Genomic DNA, 21,407 nt, shown 5'->3' with positions numbered 1-21,407 from the left:
AAAAAACTCCGGTTTCCTCCCACATTCCAAAAACATGCTAGGTTAATTGCCGACTCCAAATTGTCCATAGGTATGAATGTGAGTGTGAATGGTTGTTTGTCTACTATATGTGCCCTGTGATTGGCTGGCCACCAGTCCAGGGTGTACCCTGCCTCTCGCCCGAAGACAGCTGGGATAGGCTCCAGCACCCCCCGTGAACCTTGTGAGGAAAAGCGGTAGAAAAAAAATGAAAAAAAATCCAAAAATTGTTACAACTATAATGATGAAAATGGTAATATTAACGATGATAATAATAATAATGGTAATAATAATAATACAATGATAATAATAACAGGGGAAAACAAGACTGTGGCATGAACATGATTATATCTTGCAAAAAGGGGTAGGCATTTATAAGCTTTTGCTTCAGCCTACTCCTTTTCAGATAGTAGAATACAAATATAAATAATGGAGAGTTATATTTTGATGCACTGTAGTGTTTCATATATTTGCCCAAATAAAATAAAAAAAACTATAGCCTAGCTTCTTGCTTTGCAGTTTTTGTTTCAACAAAACAGAAGGCGTTCAAGTTGTTTCCCATGCTACTCAACACGCAGGATGGCGGTGTTCCAAATGGAAGACTCTGGCAGGACAAGAAAAATGCTTAGTGGGGGGGGGCACAAGAGACTAATTTTAATGCAGACTTACCAACATGTACAAATTCATAGTCACACATACAATTTGACTCTTTAATCCACGTGCATGTTCTCCATTTTGTTGCATTTTACTGGTTTCCGTTTCAAGTTCAGTCTGTACGGTACAGATAAATTCATAAATATTATCACTTTCTCTAGTAGTTCAAATCGGGGGGTGGTTAAAAAAAAAAACAAAAATTCTGTCCCTTAGGGAGGCAATGACTTTGCTCCCAGACACTGCTTTATATGGATGTGTGTGTGGGTTTTTAGCACTTTTAATAATAAAGACCTTAACCATCACTTGATTGAGTCTGCCTGCCTGTGATGTCCTCGCCACGTGCCAGCAGACAACAAAATGTAGCATGGCAGATGGCAGAGGACGAGCCAGGGAGAGAGAAATAATTAAACCACCATCGCGGTCCAGTGTGTGGAAACACTTTTGGCTTTTTCAAAGGCGGAAATGTTCAAAATAAGTCGTTTCGCTGTTTGTAGGATATGTAAAGGTCAAATAAAATACCACGGCAACACGACCATATCCCTCCCACCACCTACTAAGGCACCGTGGGATTTCACACAACGCTGTCCATCCGCACAAGTAGCTGGTATAACGACTGTTAATGTGTGTTAATTCCCCAAAAATAACAGGAATCAGTGTCCAATATCCAGGTATTTATTTCACAGTCGTGGTGGTTTAATTTTTGGCTAAAAAGCTACTGAATCGATGCAAACGTACTGAATTGTTTTGAATTGTATGAATGTGAGTGTGAATGGTTGTTTGTCTATATGTGCCCTGTGATTGGCTGGCGACCAGTCCAGGGTGAACCCCGCCTCTCGCCCGAAGACAGCTGGGATAGGCTCCAGCACCCCCGCAACCCTCATGAGGAAAAGCAGTAGAAAATGAATGAATGAATGTATACTGCAAGAGTGGTTAGCGTGCAAGCCACAAAGCTAGGAGACCCAAGTTCGATTCCACCCTCGGGCATCTCTGTGTGGAGTTTGCATGTTCTCCCCGTGTATGCGTGGGTTTTCTTCGGGTACTCCGGTTTCCTCCCACATTCCAAAAACATGCTAGGTTAATTAGCGACTCCAAATTGTCCATAGGTATGAATGTGAGTGTGAATGGTTGTTTGTCTATATGTGCCCTGTGATTGGCTGGCGACCAGTCCAGGGTGAACCCCGCCTCTCGAAGACAGCTGGGATAGGCTCCAGCACCCTGCGACCCTCTTGAGGATAAGTGGTAGAAAATGAATGAACGAACGAACGAACTTCGACTAACAGTTCCCAAATATACATAGAACGGGTCTAAAGCTGGTTGGTCCCCACATGCTCAGTAAACACACACCCCCTGTACAAAGCTACAAAGCCTCAACTCTAATAGTGCTGAATATTCCAACCAAGAGCAGCCTCAGGCATGAGAGTTGATCCGGTGGAAGTGGAAATGATCGATGTTAATAACAATGAGAAGGCAGAGTGGACTGTAACATGGCAGATGGTGAAAGTAGCAGTGCGGCATCCATCCATCCATTCCAGCACGGCTAATGTCCACCGGGGTTTATGAGCTTCCTGTTGCCCCCCTGAAGCACAGAAGCTTCCATCACTCTTGAAAATGACTCTGATTAATCAGTTGAGTGCTGGAGTGTGATGGTGATGCTGGTGACACGCACACAAAAAGCCAATCTAACAGTAAATCATGTTTGTTCATGCTTGTGGTCTGGACCTCCATGGTCACCATGCTCACTATACTTAAGTAGTCTTCTTCATACCACAAGATAAAGTATGCTTTTCTGAGAATAAATGGGACTTACCACACCAAATAGATGTGTTCCAAAGATTACATAGATCTTAAAACAGTATGGCTCGGATTTGATTTATGGATCCTTGGCTTAGCCCTAAAATATTCCTGTGAATGGACTGTCATTGGGAGGTAGGTCATAAATAAAAATGGATGCCCATAATATTGTTATGACAGCTCGGATGTGATATACAGTAGCGTAGATATATGACGCAGCAAATTAGGTAATTAGATTAAATCAATGCATAGAAAGGTGGCACGGCGGTCGAGTGGTTAGCACGCGGACCTCACAGCTAGGAGACCAGGGTTCAATTCCACCCTCAGCCATCTCTGTGTGGAGTTTGCATGTTCTCCCCGTGCATGTGTGGGTTTTCTCCGGGTACTCCGGTTTCCTCCCACATTCCAAAAACATGCTAGGTTAATTGGTGACTCCAAATTGTCCATAGGTATGAATGTGAGTGTGAATGGTTGTTTGTCTATATGTGTCCTGTGATTGGCTGGCGACCAGTCCAGGGTGTACCCTGGCCTCTTGCCCAAAGACAGCTGGGATAGGCTCCAGCACCCTCTTGCGACCCTCGTGAGGAAAAAGCGGAAGACAATGAATGAATGAAATAACAAAGTGGGCAAGTAGTTCACGTGCAGGCCACACAGCTAGGAGACCCGAGTTCGATTCCACCCTTGGGCATCTCTGTGTGGAGTTTGCATGTTATCCGGTTTCCTCCCACATTCCAAAAACATGCTAGGTTAATTGGCGACTCCAAATTGTCCTTACGTATGAATGTGAGTGTGAATGGTTGTTTGCCTATATGTGCCCTGTGATTGGCTGGCCACCAGTCCAGGGTGTACCTCGCCTCTCGACCGAAGACAGCTGGGATAGGCTCCAGCACCACAATCAATGCATAGAAAGGCAGACTAGGGAAAAGGGGTCAGATTCCGTCAAGAGACACCCCTACTCCTTTCTCTCAGTGAGCCAGCCCGGCATACTCATACTCACTGGCATTGCAAATTAATCTGTTGATGTATAAATAGATTCAGAAAAAAAAAACATCATAAAAGTTAACACGCTTATTTTTTTTATGCATCTACAGTGCATCGCAACGTCTCAATAAAAAAAAAAAAAAATGAACCAACATCCGGCGTCATCATGCTTTTAGTTGACAGTAAGGCCAGAGAGGCGAACCAGATCTCCAACAATGGATGACACTCTTTCTGGAGTAGATGGAGGCTTGTGACAATGTGCAGTCATGTGTGCCCTCGTAAAAGAGAACGGTCACAGCAATGACACTGGTCTGCTCTGATGAAGTGGAGGATATCCTCTTCCTCTTCCTCTTCGCCTCCCACTACTACTTCTCTCTCTTTCTCACAACCTTTAAGGTCAAATTGCTGCACAGTGTTGTCAAAAAGAGGCTGCTTTCAAACAGGAGCTACGGTGGGGGAATGGCGCACTTACAGCCAAATGTTGACTTCCGAAGGAGCGGCTGGACGTATTCACAGTGAAAATGTTGACAGTCAGAAATCCTGCAGAGAAAAGACAGTGTGAACTCACAGAGGCACACTGTTAAAACAATCAGCAAGGAGGAGATCACAGTTCATACCGCACACTGAAATATTATCACAGCAGAATCATAAACGTATATATCTGATGTTTCCTGATAATGTAATCTAAATGCTTTTAAAAAAAAAATAATCCACCCGGTGATTAGAATCAACCTCTAGGATAAAATCAAAACCTACTGTCTTGACTTTAGCTCCACTTTACACCAAGACTTCACACTACTTGATCCTGCTTTCACTATTTTGCTGACACAATTGAATTCAAACAGCTTGTTTCTATTACAGAAGGTGTAAGTGCACCATTAATAATGATTATTGGTGGCACGGTGGCCTAGTGGTTAGCGCACAGACCTCGCAGCTAGGAGACGAGAGTTCAATTCCACCCCCGGCCATCTCTGTGTGGAGTTTGCATGTTCTCCCCGTGCATGTGTGAGTTTTCTCCGGGTACTCCGGTTTCCTCCCACATTCCAAAAACATGCTAGGTTAATTGGCGACTCCAAAATTGTCCATGAATGTGAGTGTGAATGGTTGTTTGACTATATGTGCCCTGTGATTGGCTGGCTGGCGACCAGTCCAGGGTGTACCCCGCCTCACACCCAAAGACAGCTGGGATAGGCTCCAGCACCCCCAGCTGAGGATAAGCGGTATAAAATGGATGGATGGATTATTATCATATTTAAGATGCTTATTAAATATAGTAAGTATAGCAATAGAATAGGAGACCAGGGTTCAATTCCACCCTCGGCCATCTCTGTGTGGAGTTTGCATGTTCTCCCCGTGCATGTGTGAGTTTTCTCCGGGTACTCCGGTTTCCTCCCACATTCCAAAAACATGCTAGGTTAATTGGCGACTCCAAAATTGTCCATAGGTATGAATGTGAGTGTGAATGGTTGTTGGTCTATATGTGCCCTGTGATTGGCTGGCTGGCGACCAGTCCAGGGTGTACCCCGCCTCTCGTCCCAAAACAGCTGGGATAGGCTCCAGCACCCCCGCGAACTTCGTGAGGAAAAGCGGTAGAAAATGAATGAATGAATAATGATTATTTATTTTCTGTTTTTAGGCAGACTGTCCCTCACTGAAAATATGTACAGTGTAGTAAATGGGTCATTACGTAACATATGGAGGGTTTTTCACCATGCCAAACAGGTGCATGCACGCCCACAGTGCTGCGGTCCATAAGGTGCACGGTCAAACGGTTGCGTCCTTAATACATATAGCGCCAACAGAAAGAATACTGTGTGCCCAATTTATTTTGAGCATAAAGCCTTAATCATTAGCATTTCTGCAACTACAGTTAACGCAGCATCTTTCTGTATGTCATATCTTGTAGGTTAACAACATATTGTCGAAATGCCCTAAGGTTATTTACTGTGGACTTTAATGCAATTGCTACTAACTGTTTGCAGACAAGAGAAGCAATAATGCTTCATGATGCTCAGTTCTTCGGTTCCTCTGCAGAGCTTTGGTTCTATTTTCTCCAAAGGCAAAGTCATCAATTTCATGACTCAGTGGACTTAATTGCTTTATTTTAAAATGAAATATTGTACATCTACAGGGACAGATAAGTAACATCAATTTGTACATGCCATACAAGGAATCGGCTTGTACTAGTGAAAATAGTGAAAACAGTGTCAAGCTGACACGGCAAAATAAGGTATTATTCTTCTTTGACCATTGCCTCAGTCTTTCTTTTGGTCTGTCTTTCTATTCATTCATTTTCTACCACTTTTCCTCACGAGGGTCACGGGGGCGCTGGAGCCTATCCCAGCTGTCTTCGGGTGAGAGACGGGGTTAATTTGGAGTCGCCAGTTAACCTAGCATGTTTTTGGAATGTGGGAGGAAACCGGAGTACTCGGTGAAAACCCTCTGGTTTCCTCTGGTACCCATGTTTTCATAGTGTTTCCCATTGTTGGAGTTGCAATGCAATTTAATAAGAATGGAGGTAATTTGCTGACTTTTTGGAGATAAGCCCGGCCGTCTCATTATGCAAAGCTCGTCCACTCCGCCAAGGAAGCTTTGGGAACCTGAGTTGAACCAAAAAAAAGTCCCTGGAATTTGAACCAAATGAGGAACCATGAACATGGAAAAAAGCAAGGCACCAAAGAATCAGCTCCAAAAAAGCTCTGAAATCAGGAAATGTGCAAATAAAGTGATTTTTCTTGTTAAAAAAATTTGGAATCTTCCAAAAAATACATTTATAAGACAGTCCAATAGATGAATATTAATATATTTTTATTATATTATCCAGCGCAGGCCACACAGCTAGAAGACCTGAGTTCGATTCCACCCTTGGGCATCTCTGGTGAAGTTTGCATGTTCTCCCCCTGGGTTTTCTCCGGGTACTCCGTTTTCCTCCCACATTCCAAAAAAACATGCTAGGTTAATTAGCAACTCCAAATTGTCCATAGGTATGAATGTGAGTGTGAATGGTTGTTTGTCTATATGTGCCCTGTGATTGGCTGGCGACCAGTCCAGGGTGTACCCTGCCTGTCGCCAGAAGACAGCTGGGATAGGCTTCAGCATGCCCGCAACCCTCGTGAGGATAAGCGGTATAGAAAATGTATGGATAGATACAGAAAATACATTTATTTTATACTATGCACATCACTTATTTAGGGCTACAGTACAACATACAATTGAATAAAGAAATATTTGTAATACCAGAGAAGTAATATACTATTTTTTCATATTAGAGCAAAATGTATCATTATTTTTGGTGTTCTGGAGGAAAAATTAACCTGGATGCAGTACACAACAGGCAAAACTAGCAAGAAACAAACCAAAACAAACAACCAAACGGATGTACCGTATGTACAAAAACACCTTATAGCAGATTATCACAAGGCTCTGAATAAACTAAACACACAGAGGAGACCCAGCAGGGTGGGGTTTTAGGGATTATAAGGAGCTGACTGTCGAGCAGGTGGTGCTGAAAACCAACACAAAATGAACTCATACAAAAGTAATCAAACCCTGAAACATCCAAAGCAGGCATCTAAAAAGAAAATGGACAGTCCAAAATGAGTCTATTGTGTTGGAGACACGGAAAAACATGAGATGGAGCCGGAAGAATTGCAGCTGCATGATAACTTCGCTGCGATCACCGGAGGTAATGGAAGAAAAACTACACAACAATCTATTTATAGTGCATTAGTGAGATAGAGAGAAGCAGTCAGAGGCATTGTTGTTTGATATTGCGGCATCATTTCTGATAGTAGACAGTATTAAGACACGAGCAGATGAAATTACAGTAGAAAGGAAAGATAATGATTGTGAAGGGAAATCCATCTATGGACCTGCTGATGCCGAACTGGACATTCTTCTATACTAAAAAAAAACCAGTTCCTATGCTGGTGTGAGCTTTTTTCTATACAAAAGGTTAGTGTGAATACGAGTAGGAATACAGATTGAAGGCAGGTGTGGTTCCTGCACAGTGAAATACCCGCAGTCCTCCAGAGAAACGCTGTGAAAATGTCAGCGTGAGTTGTTTGCGCCCTGCTGAGCGTCAGCTGTGACAGCAGTTTTAAGGCTCCTTCACACTGCAGCGCTGTCAGAAATATGAGTTGTGTGTATTTCGTCTGATAGAAAGGTCAAATAAAAAGCATTATTTTATAATACCTGTTATAATTTCATAGCTGCCATGACCGGCATCAATGTTAATGAACAAGTTATGTATAAACAGCTGATTAACCTAAAAAAAAAAAAAAATGTATCATCTGAGGAGGACAAATATAAGGTCAAAAACATGTCTTGGAAGATCGTAAAATTGGCTTGCCGATATGGCCGACAGACTCTGATTTGCTGATTCTCGGATACAATCAGGTAAAATGGAATTGCTTCTTGGTTAACATAATTGGATGGTTCCCCTGCCTATTTATTTCACCAAAGGACTGAGCAATTTCCTGGAGAAACCAAATGGAATTTAATGAACACTCTTTATACCCATTACTCATATAAATACTGTGACCATGGAGTCAAAATGAATAGTGATGAGATAAATGACAAGGTGAAACCATTCACCTTTCGTTTAGGGATGCTTCGATTTAAGTTTGATGCTGTCGATTCTGATACTGATCATCCAGGACTGAAATCAACACATTAATTGCAAATTTTTCCGAGCTAGGCAAGGTCGTTATTTTGTATAGACAACATTATCTACCTCTAATGGTTCCTACTGTATTTTCAAAAAGGCACCTAAAGGTACATTCCTATTCCCATCTCTAAAGGGGATGTGAGGGTTGGCTGAGGGCCAAGCGCTGTCTAAAATTTAGAGGCTGATTAAATTTAATGATTCAGTTGTCGCTGTTAAGCGTCTAGTCCTGAAGCAAAACAATAATATTTACAGAGTCATAGCTATGACACATGGCATCAATCATTTGGGTTCATTCGTTGTGTATTGCTTATTCTGTTCTGGGACACATTTGAGTTGGAGCCAATCCCGGCTGACTTTGGAGCGAGAGGCGGGGTACACCCTGGACTGGTCTTTGGCACACTCATCTTTGCAGAATTGTTGTAATTCAGCCAAATTTCGGGCAGAGGGTTCGAGCACAAACCACCTTGATAAGATCATGCCACAGCATCTCAAAAAGGATTCAGGTCAGAACCACTCCCAAGTTCTCATTTTGTTTGTCTTTAGCCATTCAGAGGTGGACTAGCTGGTGTGTTTTAGATCGTTGTCCTGCTGCAGAACCCAAATTGGTTTCATCCTGACATTCTCCTTCTGGATTTTTTTTGGTAGACAACAGAATTTATTCCATTTATCACAGCAAATCTTCTAGGTCCTGAAGCAGCAACAAAATAAATATAAAGCCTCAGACCATCGCACTACCACCACCGTATTTTACTATTGGTATGATGTTCGTTTTTCTGAGATGTGGTGGTGTAAAATGTAACCTTTGTCTCGTCAGACCACAAGTGTATTTTCCTAAAGGTCTTGGTCCAAAATGATCTAAAAAGATGCTTCATATGGAAGCATGTACAGTGAATGAAGACATGTACAAGTCCACCTGAATGGGGACTGCACTCTTGACTTGGTTACCAGTCGAACCATCAGGTCGCCAGCCAATCACAGGGAACATATAGACAAACAACCATTCACACTCACATTTATACCTATGGACAATTTGGAGTCGCCAATTAACCTAGCATGTTTTTGGAATGTGGGAGGAAACCGGAGAAAACCCAACCAATGTAGTTTTCTGTTGATGGTCGCATGGCTTAAATCCAAACCGACTCCAAATGATAGCCGTTGGACTGGTCTTTTTCAACACCTCCACCTGTATGCTTTCAACCAAGTTGACTTATTAGCAGTGCTCACTATCGCAATATACTGTATATATACTATATACAATATACTACATACCGTTTCTATCACTCATTGCTACTGTGGACTGATTCAGAGTCTATTGAATCATGCACAGATTATTATACTTATTCTTTCATTCATTTTCTACTGCTTTTTCCTCACAAGGGTCGCTGGGGTGCTGGAGCCTATCCCAGCTGTCTTTGGGCGAGGGGGTACACCCTGGACTGATCGCCAGCCAATCAGAGGGCACATATAGACAAACAACCATTCACACTCACATTCATACTTATGGACAATTTGGAGTCGCTAATTAACCTAGCATGTTTTTGGAATGTGGGTACTCCGGAGAAAACCCACGCATGCAAACGCCACACAGAGATGGCCGAGGGTGGAATTGAACCCTGGTCTCCTAGCTGTGAGGTCTGCGCGCTAACCACTAGACCGCCGTGCCGCCTATATTCATTCTAACTAAAAATGCCGCTGATATAGGATGTATACTTAAAGGGGGACTGCACTTTGAACACATATTTCTTTCCCTTTTCTGTGCAATAGAACACAAGAAAACAAGTTAATTTGAGCTAGCTTACAATGCTGTCATTGCGATACAACTATTTCCAGCACAAGACATGTGCTGGAAGACACAGCCACCCCAAGGAAAGAGTACATCGTAAGTCTTGTCGCTGCCGTTGTTGTCAAAATATAGCAAGATACTGCAACTATCATGCTGGAAGACACGGCCATCCCAGCCATGTTGTTGTCCCAATTACAGCATTGTAAGGTAGCTCAAATTAAACTATTTTTCTTGTGTTATAATGCACAGAAAATGGAAAGGAATATATGTTCAGAGATTATGAATGACTCCCAAAAAAAAAGTGCAGTTCCCCTTTAAGTTGTTTACCCAATTATCTGTAAATCCTTCTTTCCTCCTGTCACTACAGGCCCATTAGTGTCTATACCATGGTGGCTGATGAAATCCAATATTTAGCTGGTTAAATAAACCGCATCTTGGAGACATGCCATCCTTTTAAGTGAGACAAGCCAATTTCAATTTGAAGATCATGTTTCATAGCTTTTTGAAGGTGTTTGTCTCCCGTTTTTATTGGTCATCGAGTGCTTTCATCAATCATAAAATAACATTTGAATTGCCTTGTCTTTTTTTCTGTAAAAAAAAACAACAACTTTAGGTGTCTCTTCGCACCAAAAGGATAGGGCCTCTCCATTCTTCACCAAGATTACTGTGCAGCTTCTCAGATGCCACTTGAATTACAGAGCCCCTCGGGACCCCGTGTTGTCTTTTTCTCCCTTTTTCTGCTTCTGTCTGCGTCTGTCTCCAAGACACGTGGCTGTCCATGACGGCTTCTCCCACTCAGGCGGGGGGGAAAGGGGAGGTTCGTAAAGGACTATTGCTGTTTCTCAGGTTTTAAGCATTTTTTTTTTTTTTGGAGCATTGCATACCAACACCGGCAGATGTGCAAATGTGAGAAGCGGAGCTTTCCGTGCAGGAGTGATGTGGCCCAAATTTAATCTCTCTATTGTGACGATGACGGGTTAGAGGGGGAAGAAAAAAGGGCCGCGCCTGCTGAAATCCCAGTGGCAGTGCTGCAATGCAGGGGTTTAACATAGAGCCAGGAGGCAGGCAAAACCATTTAAGGAGCTCTCTGACAACGCACACATTTCATAGAAGCACACAAAGATAGACACACACACATAGAGTACATCCACACCTACAAAAGCCCCTTTAGACAGAAATGGCTGTTTAAAGTAACTACTGGGTCAAGTGTGATATCATACTGCTCATGTAGGCTGGAGATTTGCAACCTAATGAGAGCCATCTAACCAACCCACACATCTATTAAGGATAAAAAAAAAGGTAAACAAAGGCACGGAAGTGAGAAATATTGTGCATAGTGTCTGGTACATGCGCTAAAGAGCATAATGGTGCTTGCCAACATGACAGATTGTTGACTGTGGGAGACACGACTGCGGTCAGCACAACCCAGCAATTGATGACACTTCTTTTATACGTTGATACACGCAGTACTGACACAAGAGATTAACAGCTTTAAAGAGTCTTGACTTGTGCACACAGAGCAGTCAGTATGTTTGTACCGGGTGTGAACAGCAATTATCTAACTAGTCAAATTTCCATAAATAGTGTTGCATCCAATTTGAAGGACACATTTAAAAATGTGATTATTGACTAAACGGTCACACAACAGTCCACACAGTATGTCGCCTCCAAGACTAGGGTGACCAGAGTTTGATCACCGCAAACCCAGACACTGAGATACTAAAACGATACTCGAAGTTCATTCAAAAATGCCTTTTAATAATAATAAATTGTAGGGCTGCACGGTGGTCTAGTGGTTAGCGTGCAGACCTCACAGCAAGGAGACTAGGGTTCGATTCCACCCTTGGCCAGCTCTGTGTAGAGTTTGCAGGTTCTCCCCGTGCATGCGTGGGTTTTTTCTCCGGGTACTTCGGTTTCCTCCCACATTCCAAAAACATGCTAGGTAAATTAGCGACTCCAAATTGTCCATAGGTATGAATGTGAGTGTGAATGGTTGTTTGTCTATAATGTGCCCTGTGATTGGCTGGCGATCAGTCCAGGGTGTACCCCGCCTCTCGCCCGAAGACAGCTGGGATAGGCTCCAGCACCCCCCTTGACCCTCGTGAGGATAATGAATGAATGAATTACAAAATAGTATCAAAACCAAAGACAAATATTCCAAAGGATATATAGAATATTCCAAATAGAATAACTAAGGAACCTGATTTCTGATGTCATCTTTGTTATATAATTCATATTTACTTTGCCGACCAAATGCCGTTAGCTGTCGGGACCCAGTTGGGAAAACTGAAAAGGATGGTTGTGTTTCAGTTGTGTATACTCTACAAGTTGGCCGTGTTACCCGAATTATTTTAGACAGTGATGTGGCAGTGAAATCAACATGGACACCACCTTCATGTTTTGCTATGAGTTATTTCTTGTATTCAGTGGTTGCGGGTTAATTTGAAGCATTAGTCAACAGTAAATGTAACGCTATAATTGTCAAACTATAAAATGTGTTTTGTGTTAAAATGTTTGGATTTACATGTCATGGAAAACCTGAGCGGGTTAGAGTTTTTGTTTTGGTTTGAGTCAGACCTTGTGGGACAGATCAATGATACTAATCAAGGTTCCGCTGTGTTGCCTTAAGTGAACTTGATCATGAAATGACATTGCAAGACTGGATTAAAAGATAAGACACTTAATTATTGTTAGTGTGTTAGATATATTTATGAATGCTACAAGACTGATTGTCATTGATAAATCATATTCATGACAGTTCATAAAAAGCATGAAAAGAATCACTTTGCTCAGGGTGATGTTTTCATTTTCATTGACAACCTGCGAACGTCATCATTTAACCTTTTAGGACATGTTTTTGTCTTTAGAAATGTCTTGTGTCATTTATACGGCAGTCACTGTTGGTCTAGTGGTTGACTCAGGTAGTATCGGTTCAGGTCCTAATCAATGATGGTTTGACTGGTAACCAGTCAAAAGTGCAGTCCCCATTCAGGTGGACTTGTACATGTCTTCATTCACTGTACATGCTTCCATATGAAGCATCTTTTTAGATCATTTTGGACCAAGACCTTTAGGAAAATACACTTGTGGTCTGACGAGACAAAGGTTGAATTTTACACTACCACATCTCAGAAAACGAACATCATACCAATAGTAAAATACGGTGGTGGTAGTGCGATGGTGTGGGGCTTTATATTTATTTTATTGCTGCTTCAGGACCTAGAAGATTTGCTGTGATAAATGGAACAATGAATTCTGTTGTCTACCAAAAAAAAAACGGAAAGAGAATGTCAGGCGATCTGTTTGTGACTTCATGCTGAAACCAATTTGGGTTCTGCAGCAGGACAACGATCCAAAACACACCAGCTAGTCCACCTCTGAACGGCTAAAGACAAATGAAGACTTGGGAGTGGTCCTGACCTGAATCCTTTTGAGAGGCTGTGGCATGATCTTATCAAGGTGGTTTGTGCTCGAACCCTCCGCCCCGCAGTTTGGCTGAATTACAACAATTCTGCAAAGATGAGTGTGCCAAAGACCAGTCCAAGGTGTACCTCGTCTCTCACCCAAAGACAGCTGGGATAGGCTCCAGCACCCCTGCGACCCTCGTAATGGAAAAAGCGGTAGAAAATGAATGAATGAATGAATGAATGAGTGTGCCACAATTCTTCCACAGCGCTGTAAGAAACTCATTGCAAGTTATTACTAATACTTGATTGCAGTTGTTAGGTTTAAGGTGTAATTTGTAGGTTTGGATTTTTTTTTGTCAGCCTTAAAAGTGCTCCATTAGAACTTGAGAAAGAGGGGGGGGGGTGTTCTTTTTGCACCATGCGGTCAATGGTATTGTAGGACAAATGACAGCGAAGCCGCAAGTGGCGAGCAGAAAGGCGACTCACGGGGATCGTTCCCCTTCACATTGTCAGACGAATCCATCACAAAACACAAACAATGGGGAAAAAAAACCACGGTGCCACGGAGTCCAACACCGGCTTGAGAATAGCAGCTAAGCTCTCATGATGAGTTATACTTGTACCGCATAAAAAACCGACTCTTGTTGCTGTGTAATTTTGTCAGTCTCAGTGCATTAATAGCTTTCTGTCTGGCACACTGCATGGGTTACAACATGCTGAATTTAATTACAAATAACGCTAGCTTTAATAGGCCAACTGCTGGTTATTTAATTCCCACCATGACTCTCACAAGCTTTCTAGCTGACAAATGTACTTTTGTACTGCTAAGTCAAGTCGTGATGTTACCTTTTGAAATAATGACAGTACCTCATGAATACAAAGATTCTATCTATAGCAGAATGATCTGACCTATATGTTGTGATATTTAACTCATGTCTTCTGTAAAGTAGACAAAGATGCGTTTTCAATTAAGCACACATTAAGGCTTAAAATAGGAAATAACCTTTGAAGCATACTAGCAAAGGGAAGAGGACAGAAAGGTAGGCAGGTATTTCAACACACATCCCTGATTTAAAATCCAAACATACACTAATATTGATGACTGAGTTTATGATTTTAGCTAAAAAATGATGCTGTCTAACTAATATTTATGATCAACCGTAGCGGTGCTGTAGATTTAATGCAGCTAGTAATGAATGAAGCAATATTTCTGTGACAAGATGAAGAGACTGTGCTTTAAAGAACGCTCCCGGACTTACACACTCGTGTATTATCACTTACTCTCAACCTGAGAGCGCCATCACCAATCAATGAAGCGAAGCCTAGCGAAGATAGGATCGATCAATAACTTTTGGAAACACAACAGCGTGTGTACACAAAACGCAACACTGCAAAATGCCGCATTTCTTTTATTAATGGAAAAGAACGAAATCTCATTTGTTCTCAGGCTGAAAGGTGAGATGGGATTACCGTGATAAATAAAGTAATTTAGGGGACAATTTATTCATCAATGACTCAATGATTATAATCGATTAATCAATTATTCAGCAATTATTGTGGTATTAAATTATTCTTTTCATTCATTAATTTTCTACTGCTTATCCTCATGAGAGTTGTGGGCATGCTGGAGCCTATCCCAGCTGTTTTCAAGCGAGAGGCGGGGTACAATCACAGGCCACATATAGACAAAAAATGTTGTCATCCAAAAAATATGTAACCTGAATGTCCTTTCATTTTTCATTTTCTACCGCTTATCCTCACGAAGGTTGTGGGCATGCTGGAGCCTATCCCAGCTGTTTTCGGGCAAGAGGCGGGGTACACCCTGGACTGGTCGCCAGCCAATCACAGGGCACATATAGACAAAAAATGTTGTCATCCGAAAAATATGTAACCTGAATGTCCTTTCATTTTCTACCGCTTATCCCCACGAGGGTTGCGGTCATGCTGGAGCCTATCCCAGCTGTTTTCGGGCGAGAGGCGGGGTACACCCTGGACTGGTCGCCAGCCAATCACAGGGCACATATAGACAAAAAATGTTGTCATCCGAAAAATATGTAACCTGAATGTCCTTTTAATTTTTCATTTTCTACCGCTTATCCTCACGAGGGTTGCGGGCATGCTGGAGCCTATCCCAGCTGTTTTCGGGCGAGAGGCACATATAGACAAAAAATGTTGTCATCCGAAAAATATGTAACCTGAATGTCCTGTCATTTTCTACCGCTTATCCTCACGAGGGTTGCAGTCATGCTGGAGCCTATCCCAGCTGTTTTCGGGTGAGAGGCGGGGTACACCCTGGACTGGTCGCCAGCCAATCACAGAGCACATATAGACAAAAAATGTTGTCATCATCCGAAAAATATGTAACCTGAATGTCCTTTTAATTTTTCATTTTCTACCGCTTATCCTCACGAGGGTTGCGGGCATGCTGGAGCCTATCCCAGCTGTTTTCGGGCGAGAGGCACATATAGACAAAAAATGTTGTCATCCGAAAAATATGTAACCTGAATGTCCTGTCATTTTCTACTGCTTATCCTCACGAGGGTTGCAGTCATGCTGGAGCCTATCCCAGCTGTTTTCGGGTGAGAGGCGGGGTACACCCTGGACTGGTGGCCAGCCAATCACAGGGCACATATAGACAAAAAATGCTGTCATCCAAAAAATATGTAACCTGAATGTCCTTTCATTTTTCATTTTCTACCGCTTATCCTCATGAGGGTTGCGGGCATGCTGGAGCCTATCCCAGCTGTTTTCGGGCGAGAGGCACATATAGACAAAAAATGTTGTCATCCGAAAAATATGTAACCTGAATGTCCTTTCATTTTCTACCGCTTATCCCCACGAGGGTTGCGGTCATGCTGGAGCCTATCCCAGCTGTTTTCAAGCGAGAGGCGGGGTACACCCTGGACTGGTCGCCAGCCAATCACAGGGCACATATAGACAAAAAATGTTGTCATCCAAAAAATATGTAACCTGAATGTCCTTTTAATTTTTCATTTTCTACCGCTTATCCTCACGAGGGTTGCGGGCATGCTGGAGCCTATCCCAGCTGTTTTCAAGCGAGAGGCGGGGTACAATCACAGGCCACATATAGACAAAAAATGTTGTCATCCAAAAAATATGTAACCTGAATGTCCTTTCATTTTTCATTTTCTACCGCTTATCCTCACGAAGGTTGTGGGCATGCTGGAGCCTATCCCAGCTGTTTTCGGGCAAGAGGCGGGGTACACCCTGGACTGGTCGCCAGCCAATCACAGGGCACATATAGACAAAAAATGTTGTCATCCGAAAAATATGTAACCTGAATGTCCTTTCATTTTCTACCGCTTATCCCCACGAGGGTTGCGGTCATGCTGGAGCCTATCCCAGCTGTTTTCGGGCGAGAGGCGGGGTACACCCTGGACTGGTCGCCAGCCAATCACAGGGCACATATAGACAAAAAATGTTGTCATCCGAAAAATATGTAACCTGAATGTCCTTTTAATTTTTCATTTTCTACCGCTTATCCTCACGAGGGTTGCGGGCATGCTGGAGCCTATCCCAGCTGTTTTCGGGCGAGAGGCACATATAGACAAAAAATGTTGTCATCCGAAAAATATGTAACCTGAATGTCCTGTCATTTTCTACCGCTTATCCTCACGAGGGTTGCAGTCATGCTGGAGCCTATCCCAGCTGTTTTCGGGTGAGAGGCGGGGTACACCCTGGACTGGTCGCCAGCCAATCACAGAGCACATATAGACAAAAAATGTTGTCATCATCCGAAAAATATGTAACCTGAATGTCCTTTTAATTTTTCATTTTCTACCGCTTATCCTCACGAGGGTTGCGGGCATGCTGGAGCCTATCCCAGCTGTTTTCGGGCGAGAGGCACATATAGACAAAAAATGTTGTCATCCGAAAAATATGTAACCTGAATGTCCTGCCATTTTCTACTGCTTATCCTCACGAGGGTTGCAGTCATGCTGGAGCCTATCCCAGCTGTTTTCGGGTGAGAGGCGGGGTACACCCTGGACTGGTGGCCAGCCAATCACAGGGCACATATAGACAAAAAATGCTGTCATCCAAAAAATATGTAACCTGAATGTCCTTTCATTTTTCATTTTCTACCGCTTATCCTCATGAGGGTTGCGGGCATGCTGGAGCCTATCCCAGCGGTTTTCGGGCGAGAGGCACATATAGACAAAAAATGTTGTCATCCAAAAAATATGTAACCTGAATGTCCTTTCATTTTCTACCGCTTATCCTCATGAGGGTTGCGGGCATGCTGGAGCCTATCCCAGCTGTTTTCGGGTGAGAGGCGATGTACACCCTGGACTGGTCGCCAGCCAATCACAGGGCACATATAGACAAAAAATGCTGTCATCCAAAAAATATGTAACCTGAATGTCCTTTCATTTTTCATTTTCTACCGCTTATCCTCATGAGGGTTGCGGGCATGCTGGAGCCTATCCCAGCTGTCTTCGGGCGAGAGGCAGGGTACACCCTGGACTGGTCGCCAGCCAATCATAGACAAACAACCATTCACACTCACATTCATACCTATGGACAATTTGGAGTCGCTAATTAACCTAGCATGTTTTTGGAATGTGGGAGGAAACCGGAGTACCCGGAGAAAACCCGCGTATGCACAGGGGAGAAATTATTAATTTTTTAATTTTAAAATGTCAATATCCTCAGATTTCAGCTACTTAAATGTGAAAGTGATCCATGCAAGCAAGCCCATTTGTTTCATCCCACGTTGTTTTCTCCTGTTTATTCACTTTGTTTGACTCTGCCTTCTACCCACCTGTGGTTTGTTGTTTTTTTTTTTTTCAGAAGCCCTCGCACCTGCTGGAGGCAGGACATGTGGGGGCACCTGAAGCTTGATTAGCTCTTAGCTGATGGACCACAGCTGGGAGACATTAATTTATACGTTACACCTTGTACCGTTTTGGACAAACCCGTTTTTTTTCCCCTCGCCTGTTTGTCTTTAAATCTTTCCTATGGACACAACCTCAAGTCTGGTAATAAGAGAACACAACAAAGCAAGGATATTGTCCAATAATGACTCCTGACCAAATATCACAACAATCGATCCAAACCTCTCACTAAACAATCAAACCATATGTGAATCTAAAAAAAGTCATAAAATCATGTCTCCATAACTTCCAAACTGAATTGTTTTTTTTTTGTGGAGTAAACAAAATTACGGAGGCGCTACAATCCACCTCCACACCACCAAACTGCCTCAAATGTACACAGAGGGAACACTTCGCTTATAAAACCCTGCGTTGCAAGTATTATGAGGAAAAACAACTGCAGTACCCAGTGGTGTACTTCATCTAACGGACTCAGACATTTACTCATTTCATTTGGTGTCAGCAGAAAAACCAAAAAAACAAGTTACACTATCTTTTGTTATCATTTGGAACGCCACCGAACAATACATTGTTGATTGACTGCCATAAGCTTATTCTCCAACGGGCTTTCACCGAGTAATGAATCATGTGACATTTTCTACAGTCAAGTATTCTCAGTTATTAAAGAGGAGAAAAGCCACCCTGGCTACGCAACAGTACATCACTGGATAGCTCACTACAGTATATACTCACTATACTCGCTGTACTGCTAGACCTTAAATCAATCAGTTCTTAAATCAATAATGGCATTGTACTGAAAAAAACATAGCTTTTAGGCATTGAACAACAAATTGAAGAAACAAGGTTGGTCTAATAATAAACAACGGGGTGGTCGCGGCCACCCCTGGCCACCACGTAGCTCCGCCACTGCAGCAAAACACTAAAAATAGGCATATTTCAGACACATTGTGACATGGTGATTAATCATGATTTGAATTTGAAAACCGTGATTAATTTGATTAAAAATGTAATTATTTGACCAACCTAATTTTATATAATTGGAAAAGTAAGTGTCCCAGTACCCAGTGTAGTATTACCGGATGTTACTGTTAAAAAAATACAACTCATAAATCATTGAAATATTGAGCATCTACATCAGGGGTCTCAAACTCAATTTACCTGGGGGCCACCGGAGCTAGGTTCTGGGTGAAGCCGGGCCGCATCAGGTTTTCAAAAAAAAAACGCATTTAATAAAAACTGGAAAAAAATCTATTAAAAAATGCTTTTGCTTCTGCTATACCCTACACTCTTTCAGTACTTTGGTTCCGGTTTTCCACACCAAAATATCTGATAAAACATTCCACTGTTCTCAAATATCTTAATTTGTATTTTTCTATACACAAAATAAGATTAAAAAAAATTAACAAATTAAGAATAAAGACAATAAATCAATCAATCAGTAATAAATAAGTAAAATAATAATAAAACCTCAAATAAGAAAAACGTAAGAAACCACATACAGTTGGTAGAGAAATTTTTTTTTCAGATTCAAATGTACAGTATTAAGTTATTTAACCTTTAACATGAACATTAATGAAACTTAATAATTTGACCCAATTAGCAAGTTAGCATCGTTAGCACTCACTTCCATCTGGGAGCAGCGTCGTAACTTTAACAACATGTTTGATGAGATGCTTTATCTTGACGTGTATTTTCCGTTTTATTCCAAAATCATTTCCTGCATTTATTTGTACCCGGCGTCATAAGCCTTTAGCTTCATTGCTAATCCAAAGCAAAACAAGGCGGGGTAACAGGATAGGGTAACAGTATGGGCGGGGCAAAATCATGTTAATTGTGTCCGTTGTGCACACAGCTTTAAGCTGTCATTTCAACATTAAACTTTGGTATCAAGGTGGGGGCCTCAAACTATAGCGTCTCGCGGGCCGCATTTGGCCCGCAAGTTTGAGACCCCTAATCTACATAATGGGATGTAAGGATGCTTTTTTTTCCCCTTTCATATTTGGGTTCTTTGTGTTCTCTGATGTTCAAGTTTTAACCTCCTCTAGAGACAAAATGTTCCATATTCAGCCTTCAATAATGCAACACCTTCAGTCTCAGGCTAAAGGCCGGTTGGCTGACATCCGAATAATCGCTGACAGAGCCATGGATTCAGTCTTCACAGAACATCGGTTGGAATATGTGCAAACGATTCAGTTGACTAAAATTGTTTTGTGTTTAAAGTTTAAATCATCATGGTAATGATTTAATCAAAACGGAGTAATCAGTGGTAGATAAATACATGCAATATCTTATTATGAGTTCTCTAGTTGCGTCCTAGTGAGACTTCTAGTATGTCCAAAAAAAAAAAACAAGCAGTTGTCAGTTTATTTTCCTTGCTAAGCACAATATTATCACGGCTTCTTCAGTCATCCGTAAGAGGCAAGCTGATTGTTTGCTGCGCTTATTTTTATTTTTTTTGCCAAGTGTGGGGAAGGGAATTGGACTGCAATCTCTTAATATGCTGGCATGTTTAGTGACGAATAACACCCTACCAAGCACTTTGTGTGATTAAATACATAAGGTAATGTGCACTGAGGGAATCTTATTCGGAAATAGTCTTCCATTGTTAAGACTGTGGCTTGAATGGGTTGTAAAATGTGTTAGCAAAAAGATGAAAAATGTTGTCATCTGAAAAAAAGGTAACCTGAATGTCCTTTCATTTTTCATTTTCTATCGCTTATCCTCACGAGGGTCGCAGGTGTGCTGAAGCCTATCCCAGCTGTCTTCAAACGAGAGGCGGTGTACACCCCGGACTGGTCGCCAGCCAATCACAGGGCACATATAGACAAACAACCATTCACACTCACATTCATACCTATGGACAATTTGGAGTCGCTAATTAACCTAGCATGTTTTTGGAATGTGGGAGGAAACCGGAGTACCCCGAGAAAACCCACGCATGCACAGGAAGAACATGCAAACTCGACACGGAGATGGCCGAGGGTGGAATTGAACCCTGGTCTCCTAGCTGTGAGGCCTGCCTGCTAACCACTCATCCGTGCATCCATCTCAATTCCTATAAATACCTCCGTTCTCATTTTAGAAGTGTTATTGAAATCTGTGCAGCTGTGAAGACAATATGGGGATTTTTTTACATGATTGATAAATGTAGTGGGGTTAGTGCACAGGCCACACACCTAGGAGACCTCGGTTCGATTCCCCGCTCTGGGTTTTTTTTTTTTTTTCGGGTACTGCGGTTTTCCGCCCAC

General features: G+C 42.2%; 1 protein-coding gene and 1 long non-coding RNA gene across 6 annotated transcripts in view; one reads left to right on the top strand and one right to left on the bottom strand.

Moving 5' to 3' along the window:
- Nucleotides 1–21,407, top strand: part of LOC131104949 (uncharacterized) — a 65,666-nt gene that overhangs the window by 26,348 nt on the left and 17,911 nt on the right. The window lies entirely within an intron of this gene.
- The window catches only part of LOC131104945 (synaptotagmin-2-like), a 57,858-nt gene that overhangs the window by 28,874 nt on the left and 7,577 nt on the right, over nt 1–21,407 (bottom strand). The window contains exon 3 of one of the 3 annotated variants that reach the window (XM_058052657.2): nt 3,917–3,984. The exons of the other annotated variants lie outside the window; for them this stretch is intronic. The gene's annotated coding sequence lies outside the window, so the exon portion shown is untranslated. The remainder of the gene's footprint in view (nt 1–3,916; nt 3,985–21,407) is intronic. 3 annotated transcript variants of the gene reach the window in all.

The sequence above is a fragment of the Doryrhamphus excisus genome, linkage group LG15, assembly GCF_037039965.1.
Source record: "Doryrhamphus excisus strain RoL-2023G ecotype Guam linkage group LG15, RoL_Dexc_Guam_v1.1, whole genome shotgun sequence".
In the NCBI taxonomy this organism is placed as follows: domain Eukaryota; kingdom Metazoa; phylum Chordata; class Actinopteri; order Syngnathiformes; family Syngnathidae; genus Doryrhamphus; species Doryrhamphus excisus.
The sequence above is the reverse complement of the archived record's forward strand: the minus strand, read 5'-3'. Positions and strand labels throughout refer to the sequence as shown.